This window comes from Bos indicus, chromosome 5 (genome assembly GCF_029378745.1).
Source record: "Bos indicus isolate NIAB-ARS_2022 breed Sahiwal x Tharparkar chromosome 5, NIAB-ARS_B.indTharparkar_mat_pri_1.0, whole genome shotgun sequence".
Taxonomy (NCBI): Eukaryota; Metazoa; Chordata; class Mammalia; order Artiodactyla; family Bovidae; genus Bos; species Bos indicus.
The window spans coordinates 98,308,485-98,319,486 of NC_091764.1; positions in this window are offsets into that span (position 1 = coordinate 98,308,485).

Sequence of the window (11,002 nt, forward strand, 5' to 3'; positions counted from 1 at the left end):
TCCAACTCTCACATCCATACATGACTACTAGGAAAACCATAGCTTTGACTAGATGGACCTTTGTTGGCAAAGTAATGTCTCTGCTTTTTAATATGCTGTCTAGGTTGGTCATAACTTTTCTTCCAAGGAGCAAGCGTCTTTTAATTTCATGGCTGCAGTCACCATCTGCAGTGATTTTGGAGCCCCCCAAAATAAAGTCTCTCACTGTTTCCATTGTTTCCCCATCTATTTGCCATGAACAAAGGTATTATGAGAAATAAATAAAGGAATTGAAATTTCTGCCACATACTGTTTTCTCATTAAGTTCTTGCTGAATCTGAATGATGCTGCCTGAATCCCACCATTATCATTTATCATCCTTAAGTGTCTGGATATGTTCTTCCCAAAGGCAGAGTATCTGACTGCTAAAGGTGCACAGTGGAAAGGAATATCTCCCAATAGAGACACTGAAGTCAGTTTAGAAAGAGTTTTGAAAAATATTCATCAGAAAAGGTCAGCAATAAGAGCAGAGGATTATTTGAGGGGCACAGAGTATGTCACTTCTTACACGTGTAACTTGTAAACACTGAATAAAGAATCAGTTATCCTGTAGCATTTGTTGCTTCTGTGTTTAAGTGTTAACAGAACATAGAACAGAACATTTTGTATTAGCATACACAAATGCCACAAAAATAAAATCTTTTCTATCAGCTTATAGTTTGATATGTTTTTTTAAAATTCTCATCCATTTTGATCGATTTCATAGAAATTTTATTTTCAAATTAAAAAAAAAACATTTCTTTTTAGCATCCTTGAATGCCTTTGACATAAGTGACACACATCCCCCTTCTTTAAAAAATAATATTCATTTGAATACATTTGGCTAAAAACATGTGAAACTCAAAATAAGTTTCACTTCAGATAACACAGAAAATCACACAGGATTTGCATACTTCATGTCAAAGGGCCTTGGAGTTTAGTAAAGGGGAGAATGAAAAAACATTTGTGGCTTTCTCTTTGGCCTGACTTCCTCTGATCTCTAATTTCCCAGCCCAGATGTTAAAGACACAAGAATATGGTTGTCTGCAGGGGACAACTTTGCATTCTTTCTGCATGTTGCATCAACCACAGGATCATCTGCATCCATGCTTTTTGGGCTTCTTGCTGCCTCACCGCCTCTCCTTATAAAGCAACAGCATGGACATGGGCTCAGGGGTTCCATCTAGAGGTCACACCTCAAATAATCTAAAGGTGGAGAACATTTTACTGGTGGATTATATGACATTTAAACCACCCCTTGTTTTGACATGTGGGACATCTAAATCCGAACAGATGAGGCAAAACATTCTCTTTTTTTAGGTTGTCATTTCTCTTTTACTTCCTTTAATCCAGACTAGTTCCCCTTGCTTTTTTTAATCATTCAAGATATACCTTCAGTTTAAACACCACTAAGAAAAAAAGTGTTGCCATTTATAATTTTACATGTGTGTGCTAAGTTGCTTCAGTCGTGTCCGACTCTGTGTGACCCTATGAACTGTAGCCTGCCAGGTTCTTTACCTGGTTCTTTACCTGTAGCCTGGTTCTTTACCTGGTTCATTACCTGTAGCCTGGTTCATTACCTGGTTCTTTACCTGTAGCCTGGTTCTTTACCTGGTCTTTGCCAGGTTCTTTACCTGCCAGGTTCTTTACTTGGTTCTTTACCTGTAGCCTGGCAGGTTCTTTACCACTAGCGCCACGTGGGAAGCCCCTTATAATTGTAAGATGTCATCAATGGTAAGATGAATCTTGCTATATGTTGAAAATTTTTTAATTGAAGTATAGTTGGTATACAGTGTTGTGTTACTTTCAGGTGGAGGCAAAGCATTCTTGGCCCACAGCTGACAGCTGGTTAGTGATGGCACCAGGGCTGGAAGCCCACCCTGGAATCCAACCACGTTCCCTGTGCTGCCCTCCTGCCTGCCTCTCCTCCCTTGACTGCACCAAGGTAGACATCACACAATTCTGCATCGCACAGTATATATTCTCTGAAAACTTAAACATCTGACCTTCAATTCTGATGTAAAAATAAGCCAGAAACATAAAAATGAATATCTTAAATGATTAATAATAGCAATAGAAAAGATTGTATACTTCCATTGTATGAATGGTAAAGGTTAGTACACTTTAAAATTCAATGATAAGGGGACTTCCCTGGTGGTCCAGTGGTTAAGAATCCACCTTGCAATGCAGGGCACACGGGTTTGATCCTTGGTAGGGGAACTAAGATCCCACATGCTGCAGAGCAACTAATATCCGATGCAGCCAAGTAAATAAAAAAAATAAAATGTACTGATTAGGGAGTGCGTGAAATAGGAAAAAAAGCCCATAAAAATACTAAAAGGAATATATATATACATATATATAATATATATGTATAACTGAATCACTTTACTATACAGCAGAAATTAACACCACATTGCAAACCAGCTATACTTAAAAAAAAAGTCACTCCTTAAAAATATTCAACAATAAGATTTGCTGAATCAATGAAAGACAGCAGATTTTGGTAAAGGAAGAGTCAATGGAGGAGATGGAAGTCCACTGTCTTTTTGCTTACAGAACAGTGGATAAGATAGAGGAGTTTCCTGGGATAAGGTGTTCCAGGAATATGGACTCACGTGACCAGAAAAAGTTGGTTTGATTCCCTAGACAGGGATCAGGAATTTTTAAAATAATTTCTTCTATTTTACTTATTAGTAGATTTTTAACGGTGCAGTGTAAGTTCTGACATACACCAGGGAAGTCATTACCACAATCAAGATAATGAACATATCCATTACCCCCCAGAGTTTCCTTGTGTCCCTGTGTAATCCTGGTTCCTTCCTCGGTCCCTCCCCACTCAGACAACCAGTCATCTCTGCTTTCTGTCACTTTAGATGAGTTTGCATTTTCTAGAATATTAACACATTAAACATATTTTTTTGTTTAAAAATAACTTCATGTGTATAGAACAACTGCAGGAGTAGCACAAGAACTTTCATGTCCTTTTCCCCAGACTCTTCAATTATTTACACCTTGCCTCATGTATTTTATTGTTCCATCTGTATGCTTATACATAGTACTGTTGTTTTGTTCCTGAGCCAGTTGAGAGCAGTGCAGACATGATGTCCCATCACCCTTTATCACTTAGTGTGTATTTCCTCAAAACAAGGACACTTATTTAGTCAGAATGAAACCATCGAGACCAGGAAATATTGCGGTAATACTGCCACCTGATCTGTAGGCCTCATTCAAATTTCAACATCATCTCAATAATGTGATTTATAATTTCAGAAGCCAACCCAGGATCATGTGTTGTATTTAGCAAGTGTTTCCCTCAATCTGGAGCATTTCCTCATTCTTTCCTTGTTTTTCACAACTTTGACAATTTTTAAAGAGCAGGATAATTACTTTGTAGAATGTCCCTTACCACGTGTTGATTTGATATTTCTCATTACTAGATTTGGGTCGAGCATTTTTGGCAGGAATTTCCTGGAAGTAATGCTGTGTTTTCTAGTTTATCAAAAGGAACAATGTCAATTTATCCTGTTCCTGGTCATGTTGTATTTTGTCACTTAAGATGGAGCCGGCTAACTTTGTTCATTTTCAAGTTAAATAGTAAGTATTTTGTACTTTTAAATAATCAGATAAATATTTGGGGATGTGCCTTGAGACTATGTTCATATCCTTATCAAATGTTCCCTGCAAGTTTTAGCATCCAATGATGATTCTACCTAAATTAGTTATTAGTAATAACTAATAATGTTATTACTATTAGTTATTACTAATAACTTGGATGGCTGCCAAGTCATGATTTTCTAATTCCGTCATTCTGTCTATATTTATTGGTTGGCATTCTGCTATAAGGTAGAGGCTTTCTCTTTTCCCTAATATTTATTTATTTATGTAGTTATATAATTATGAACTCATGAATTTTGATTTTTTTTCCCTGATGGATTATAATCAGTGTCATTATTTATTTTGGTGCTCAAATCATCCCAACTCTGGCTAATGGAAGCCCCGTTTAGCGGGCTCCTGTGTTCTTTGGGCATGTCCTCACAGTTCTCTGAATGCTTCTTTACTTTCTGTATTTCCAGACTAATCTTGTTTTTTCCTGCCCTAGCCTTGGAATCAGACATTTTCCCAAGAAACCAGAAACTGAGATTTTGATGGTGGGATTTCAGTGCAACCAGCTGTCATTGCTTCTGAGCCCTTTTGGTGCCCACACCTAGGAAATGTAACACACTTTTCTGTTCATACCTATTTTCATATCTATGGATCTATCTATCTATCCTACCATGTAAATGCGTGAGTGCTAAGTCACTTCAGTCATAGCTGGCCAGGCTCCTCTGTCCACAGGATTCTCCAGGTAAGAAGACTGAAATGGGTTGCCATTTCCTTCTCCAGTGGATCTTCCTATCCCAGGGATTGAACCCCTGTCTCTTAAGTCTCCTGCATTGGCAGGTGGGTTTTTTACCACAGCACCACCTGGGAAGCCCATCGTCTATCATGTAATCTTAAACAACCATGACTTCAAACTGATATCTCCAAATTCCAGTCCAATACTGCAGTTTCTTCTCTCCACATTTACAACGCCTTTCTGCAACAGTGAGAAACTGCTCTGCCACTTCCAAAATATTTACTTACTTGCTTAATCTTCTTGTGAGAAGCCATTCTCCCAGCTATGCCAGACTTGTCTGCAGCCCTAGCACACCAGCTCTGAAAAAGAGGATGGTGAAACACAAAATTATTTTCACTTTTCTTTTTACCAAATTTTTCCCTTTTCAGTATTCCTCAAATCCATTCTCTCCCCTCAGTTATACTTTCACTGCCCGAATTCAAGCCTCTAACAAGTGCTGTTGTTTCTGGTTTTGCTTCTGATGATCTATCCTGCAAATAGCAGCCCATACGATCTTTCAATACCTGAGCTAAGGCACTTCTCTGGTGGTCTAGTGGTTAAGAATCTACTGGCAAATGCAGGGGACACTGGTTTGATCCCTGGTCCAGGAAGATTCCACGTGGTGTGGGGCAACTAAGCCTGTGTGCCAGAACTACTGACACCCACAAGCCTAGAACCTTGTTCCACAACAAGAAAGACCACCTCAATGAGAAGTTGGAAACTAGAGAGTGGGCCCCACTTGCCACAACTAAGGAAAGCCTGTGCACAGCAACGAAGACCAAAAAAAAAAAAAAAAAAGAACAGCCTGACCCTGCCTGGAATTCCTTTCCTCACTTTCCGCATTGCCCTTGGAGTTGAATGGAGCAGCTCTCCTAGGCTACCGTGACCTGGCCTCTGTGCACCTCTGTACATTCTCATGTTCACCTTTCCCTCCCTCGTCCTTTCAGTAGAGACAGGTTTTGCAGGTGTCTGCACGCATCATGTTCTATTACTACCTTTTCTGCATCACACTCTCATGATTCCCCACCTGCTTTTTCCCAATTCACCCTTATAAACCCTGTTGAGGTGTTTTTGCCTCTAAGAAACTTTTCTTGGCAGTCTTTCTCAATAGTTAATTACTCCTTCCTATTAGTCCTATTTCTTGTACACACATTTACTATTGCATGTGTGACTCTCCACTGTATTTATTTGTTTAGATGTCTGTCTCTCCTACCGGGTAATGAATCCCTGGGACAGGAATGGACTTCTTTGCCATCGTGGTTCCAGTATCTAGCTAGCTTCTGCTATGTGCATACGCTTAATATATGCTTATTGAGAGACTTCCCTGTTGGTCGAGTGGCTATGACTCCATGCTCCTTTTGGTGAAGGGGACCAGGATTCGAGCCCTGGTCAGGAATCTAGATCCCATACACTGCAACTAAAGATACTGCATGTGACAGCAAAGATCAAAGATCCCACATGCCCCAACTAAGACCCAGAGCAGCCAAATAAATAAACTGATGCTAAAAAATTTTAAAAACTGTGTATTTGCTATGTCTCAGTAGTAAAGAATCCATCTGCTGATGCAAGAGAAGCAGGAGATGCAGGTTGGATCACTGGGTAGAGATGATCCACTGGAGTGGTAAATGGCAACCCACTCCAGTATTCTGGAGAATTCCATGGAAAGAGGAGTCTGGCGGGCTACAGTCCATGGGGTCACAGAGTTGGACATGACCGAAACCCACACACACTGAACTGAAAGATAATTTTTGTGGTTTTTTTTTTTGGTGTAGGAAGAGTGGAGTCATGTGCTTTCATTATCTACCACTGCAAGATAAGACATCTTAAAATGTAGTGGCTTAACACAACAACTTCATATCACATGGAGTTGACTGCTTCACATGATTCTAGAGGTTGACTAGGCAGTTCTGCGTCCTGTGAGCATTGACTGGGGCCCTGGGGTGCCTGGAATGTTCTACTGGTCTTGCTTGTGTGGCTGGGGGTCAGTGCTTGTTGCTGGCTGGTTGCTCTGCTCAGCTGATGTTGTCAGTCAGGCGTCTCAATCTTCTTCACCAGCAGCCTCTTCGTGTGGTCGCTTGGGCTTCCTCCCAGCATGAGGGCTTGGATTCAACAAAGAGCATTCCAAAGGGACAAGTCCCACATGCAAGCTTATCAAGGCTCCATTGTATTTGGCTTGCCATGGCAACTTGAGAGGGGACCACACGAGGGCATCACAGAGGGTGATTCACTCTAAGTAACAGACTGTGAGGGGAAGGTGTTAGATCCTCTTGAGTACCATAATCAAAAGCACTGAATTTCGAAGGAGAGGCATTTTTTTGTTGTTGTTTTCTTGTGCAGCTTTTGGGATCTTAGTTCCCTAACCAGGGATCAAACCCAGGCCCCCCAGCAAGAAAAGAGTAGAGTACTAACCACTACACTTCCAGGGAAATCCCATGAGGAGGAGGATTTTAAATGTGAAAAAATAATGTAGTGGGAACTCAATGCAATATCTTTTTGTTGTTTGTTTGTTTCAATGCAATATCTTGAAGAGAGAAATTACCTCAGGTCAAAAACAATGGAATCATGGGACTTCCCTGGTGGTCCAATGGTTAAAAATCCGTCTTATAATGCAGGGGACACAGGTTCAATCCCTGATCTGGGAAGATCCCACAAGCTGTGAAGCAACTAAGCCTGTGCCGCAACTAGAGAGTCAGTGCACAAGAGAGACCCCACGTGACGCAACGAAGATCCTGTGTGCCACAACTAAGACCTGATACAGCCAAATAAATAAATATTTAAAACAATGGAAGCTCTGCAAATATGAAGACTGGCCCCTAGACCTGACACTTCCCTTTCAATAGATTAAATTCATGATGCAGCAATTGGAGCCAGCAAACTATAATCTATACTGGAAGTGAGTTATCTAACCCAGTATTTAAAAAAAAAATAGTAGCAGAAGTCTTATTTCACATAAATTCTTATAAGAAAAGTAGAAACAAGTAAGGCATTATTTTGTTGAAAGCTGTAGTGTTTTGGGTTCTCCCTATTTTCATGTATTTTGGGCAATTTTAATAATAAAAGATAAAATTTAAAAGCTATTTTATAAAGTAAGACACACAAGAGAAGGGTTGCTTTGAGTCAGTGGTTTGAAGCTCTGCCCACTCCATTCTCTCTCCTGTCTGGTGCTACCCTTTCTGTAGGCATCTCTCAGAGACCTCCATCCTTCAGAAAACTTCTAGGAATTCAGGGCAGCCATATATATATTAATATATATATAATTGTATTTGCTTATTCATTTATTTTTGGCTGAGCTGGGTCTTCATTGCTGTCCAGGTTGTTCTCTAGCTGTGTCAAAAAGGGCTGCTCCCTAGTTGCGGTGTGTGGATTCCTCACTGCAGTGGCTTCTCTGGTGGAGCACGGGGCTGTAGGACACAGGCTCCATAGTTGTGGTGCACAGGCTTAGTTGCTTGGCAGCACGTGGGACCTTCCCGGATCAGGGATCGAACCTGTGTCTCCTGCATTGGCAGGCGGATTCTTTACCACTGAGCCTCCAGGGAAGCCCCACAGATTGTGTTTTGAAAACTGTTGACTGGACTAACTAGAAGATGCCCGATAAGACACGGGTCTGTGTTTTGGTCTGGTCCTGGTAATACCGTTCTAAAAGACTAGGTAGAGTCAGTGCTGCTCTGCTCTGCATCCTCTCTGCCCATGCCCCAACCTGGCAGCAGCCCAGGAGCCTACAGCTCTTGGTGCTTAGTGCTGCCTTGAACACAGGAAATGGGCTAGGTACCTTCTGATTTCTGATTGAGGATGTGGAAAGTGATGCTTCAGGAATCAAATGTAGAGAAACTTCCAAGACATTAGAGAAACTGCGTTCCCAAGATATTTGCTAAGTGGACTCCAGCAGAAGAAACAGCAGTGGCCTCCAGAAAAATCCAAAGATGCGTTAGTCTGCACAATGTTAATGCCACTGTCCCATAAATCCTTTTCCAAACAAAGCTGGAAGCAGGTGGCTCCCCGCCAAGGGCACTGAGTGGTGGGGAGACGAAAGATAGGAAGCTATGCTTTTTGTACTGCTGGCTTCTCAAGATTTGCGCTGTTTCCTGTGTTATGGGAGATGTGTGGTCTCCATGGCGCACTAAAAAGATTTGGATGGGGCTGTTTAAACTTATTTCTTGCTCATCATTGAGTAAATGCTAGTTCTAGTCATCTCGTCATACATTTACTGTGCTGTTAGTCCCCTGCTTACCCTTTGAAGGCTCACTGAGAGGAGTAGGGCTGTCTTTCCTGAAAATGCTCACAGGCCGCTGTGTTCTTGAGAATCAAGGTTGACGAGTAAATACCCATTACACACACGAAGCTGACACTTGGGAAACTTGAAGAGCAGAGAAACAAACTTTCGTTTTATTTGAAAGAATGATGTGCTTTCCTCCCAAAGCATAAAAGCTTTAATTGTAGAAATTACAGATGTTACTGTTTAATTTTTAGGACACCAAAATATTTTAAAATTTATAGTTTTCAACCTGGCCCTGTAGCAGATGTGAAAAACATGCCCAGGAATAAGTCTAACACATGCAATGATTGCCATAGGGGAGTTCCAAAGTGCCAAGTGTCTTTCTGTATTGTGAGACAGAGTGACCACAAAGTCTTTATGGAGGAAGTGGTGCTTGAAGTGGATTTTTATGGATAGACAGGAGGGGTAGGAGCACATGATCTCTAAATCCATTAAAACTCTCTTGCTGATTTGTGTGGGTGTGGGTAGGATAGGCCAAGGTGCTCCAGGCAAAGGGACTATTTTGGGAGCAGAGAGGCATGATGGGGGATTATGAGCATTCCCTGGTACCCCAAGAAAAGGCACATGGGAAGTCAAGGATCTCAGGGTTCAGGCTGGTTTAGTTTGGCTGCAAATGAGAAAGCAGATAAGCCCGCATTGAGCAAGTTGTGCTGTCTGAGCTGTGCTAAGTCGCTTCAGTTATTTTCGACTCCGTGACCCCATGGACTGTAGCCCGCCAGGCTCCTCTGTCCATGGAATTCTCCAGGCAAAGATACTCGGGTGCATTTACTCATCTACAAAGGTTTGTTGAAAATGCTCTGTGGCTAGCATTGAATTTGGCAAGGCTGAAGTATAGTCCTTTCCCTAAGGAGCCTACAGCCTGGCGGACGGAAGTGGACATGTAAGCCAATTGTCTGTAATTGTTAGAATAGATACTTGAACTAGGTGTAATGGGGTATAAGAAAAGAAGTAATTGATTCTAACTTCTAAATCAGACAGCAGAGGGGTAAGGAAATGCCTTATAAAGGAAGCCTTCATTAAACTGAGTGCTTAAAGTCGAATTCCTTGTATGGAGGGGACAGGGTGGGGTTTCTACCTCTTTTCTTTCTTTCTTACTTCCTTCTCCATGACTGGTATGTTTTGCTTATAACCACCTGTATGTACACAGATGGACTTGGCTGCTGTCCTAGTAAAACCATAGTATCCTTAGTTACCAACTTGCATATTCATTTACATGGCAATTCCTGTAAACCTGCCTCTTAAGAAAACCAGACAAAATGAAGTTAATTATCGAAGGAAATCAACTGCAAAAATATCCAAGCCTTAATTCTAAGTAGAGATTACAGAACATGTAATCTCTAAAACAATGTAAACTCTGATGGGGGTCTGTAGAAGTGGTGAAGCAATTGTTCTTACATGGAAAAATTACTGGGTTCTGTATAAATGCAATTGTAATCGTAAGCAAGATAATGGAATATGGCTTCACATTTACTAAATTGTTGAGCCATTATTGGGCTAACATTTAGTTTAAAGAGTATTTTTTGCTAGTTAAAGGGAAGTAAAGGTGAAACTGAGAAGTTCATGAGCAATAAAACTTGATGTTTAGGAGAATATGATTTCTTATTCACAGTGTATAATTTTGCAAGAGTAAAAAATATGTTCATTCTGCCACAAAAATTCAAGATTGCCTAAATTTTTTCAGTTAGACCACACAAGGAGAACTTTCAAATTCTTACAAATTCTCCTTCCCCATGAATTTTTATTGACTGACTAAATCGACAGGAAGTTCTCCATTTTATCCGGTTTTAAAATACACATTTTTCTCTTTTTCTATACATGAAATTTATGCTTCCTTATATATTATTTTTCCTTTACAATTTAAATTCCTTGGAGAATGTTTTAAGTATAAAATCTATTTTTATAAACATGTATTCATTATCTCATGAAGCAAGATGAACTATGAAAGCAAAGGTCCACATACTCTTTTTACAAAGGGCCACAGAGTAAATATTTTAGACTGGCAAATCTCGTACAGTCTTTGTTGTATATCCGTTTTTGTTAGCTTGTGGGCCATGATTCATTTGACCTGTGGGCCTTAGTTTGCTAAGCTTTGAAAAGCCTTGATTTCAGGGCTTCCCTGGTGGCTCAATGGTAAAGAATCTGCCTGCCAATGCAGGAGACACGGGTTTAATCCCTGATCCAGGAAGATCCCACATGCTGTGGAGCAATTAAGCCTGTGTGCCACAATTATTGAGCTTGTCCTCTAGAGCCCAGGAACCTCAACTATTGAGCCCATTCATTCCAACTACTGAAGCCTATGTGCTGCAACTGCTGAAGCCCACATGCCGAAGAGC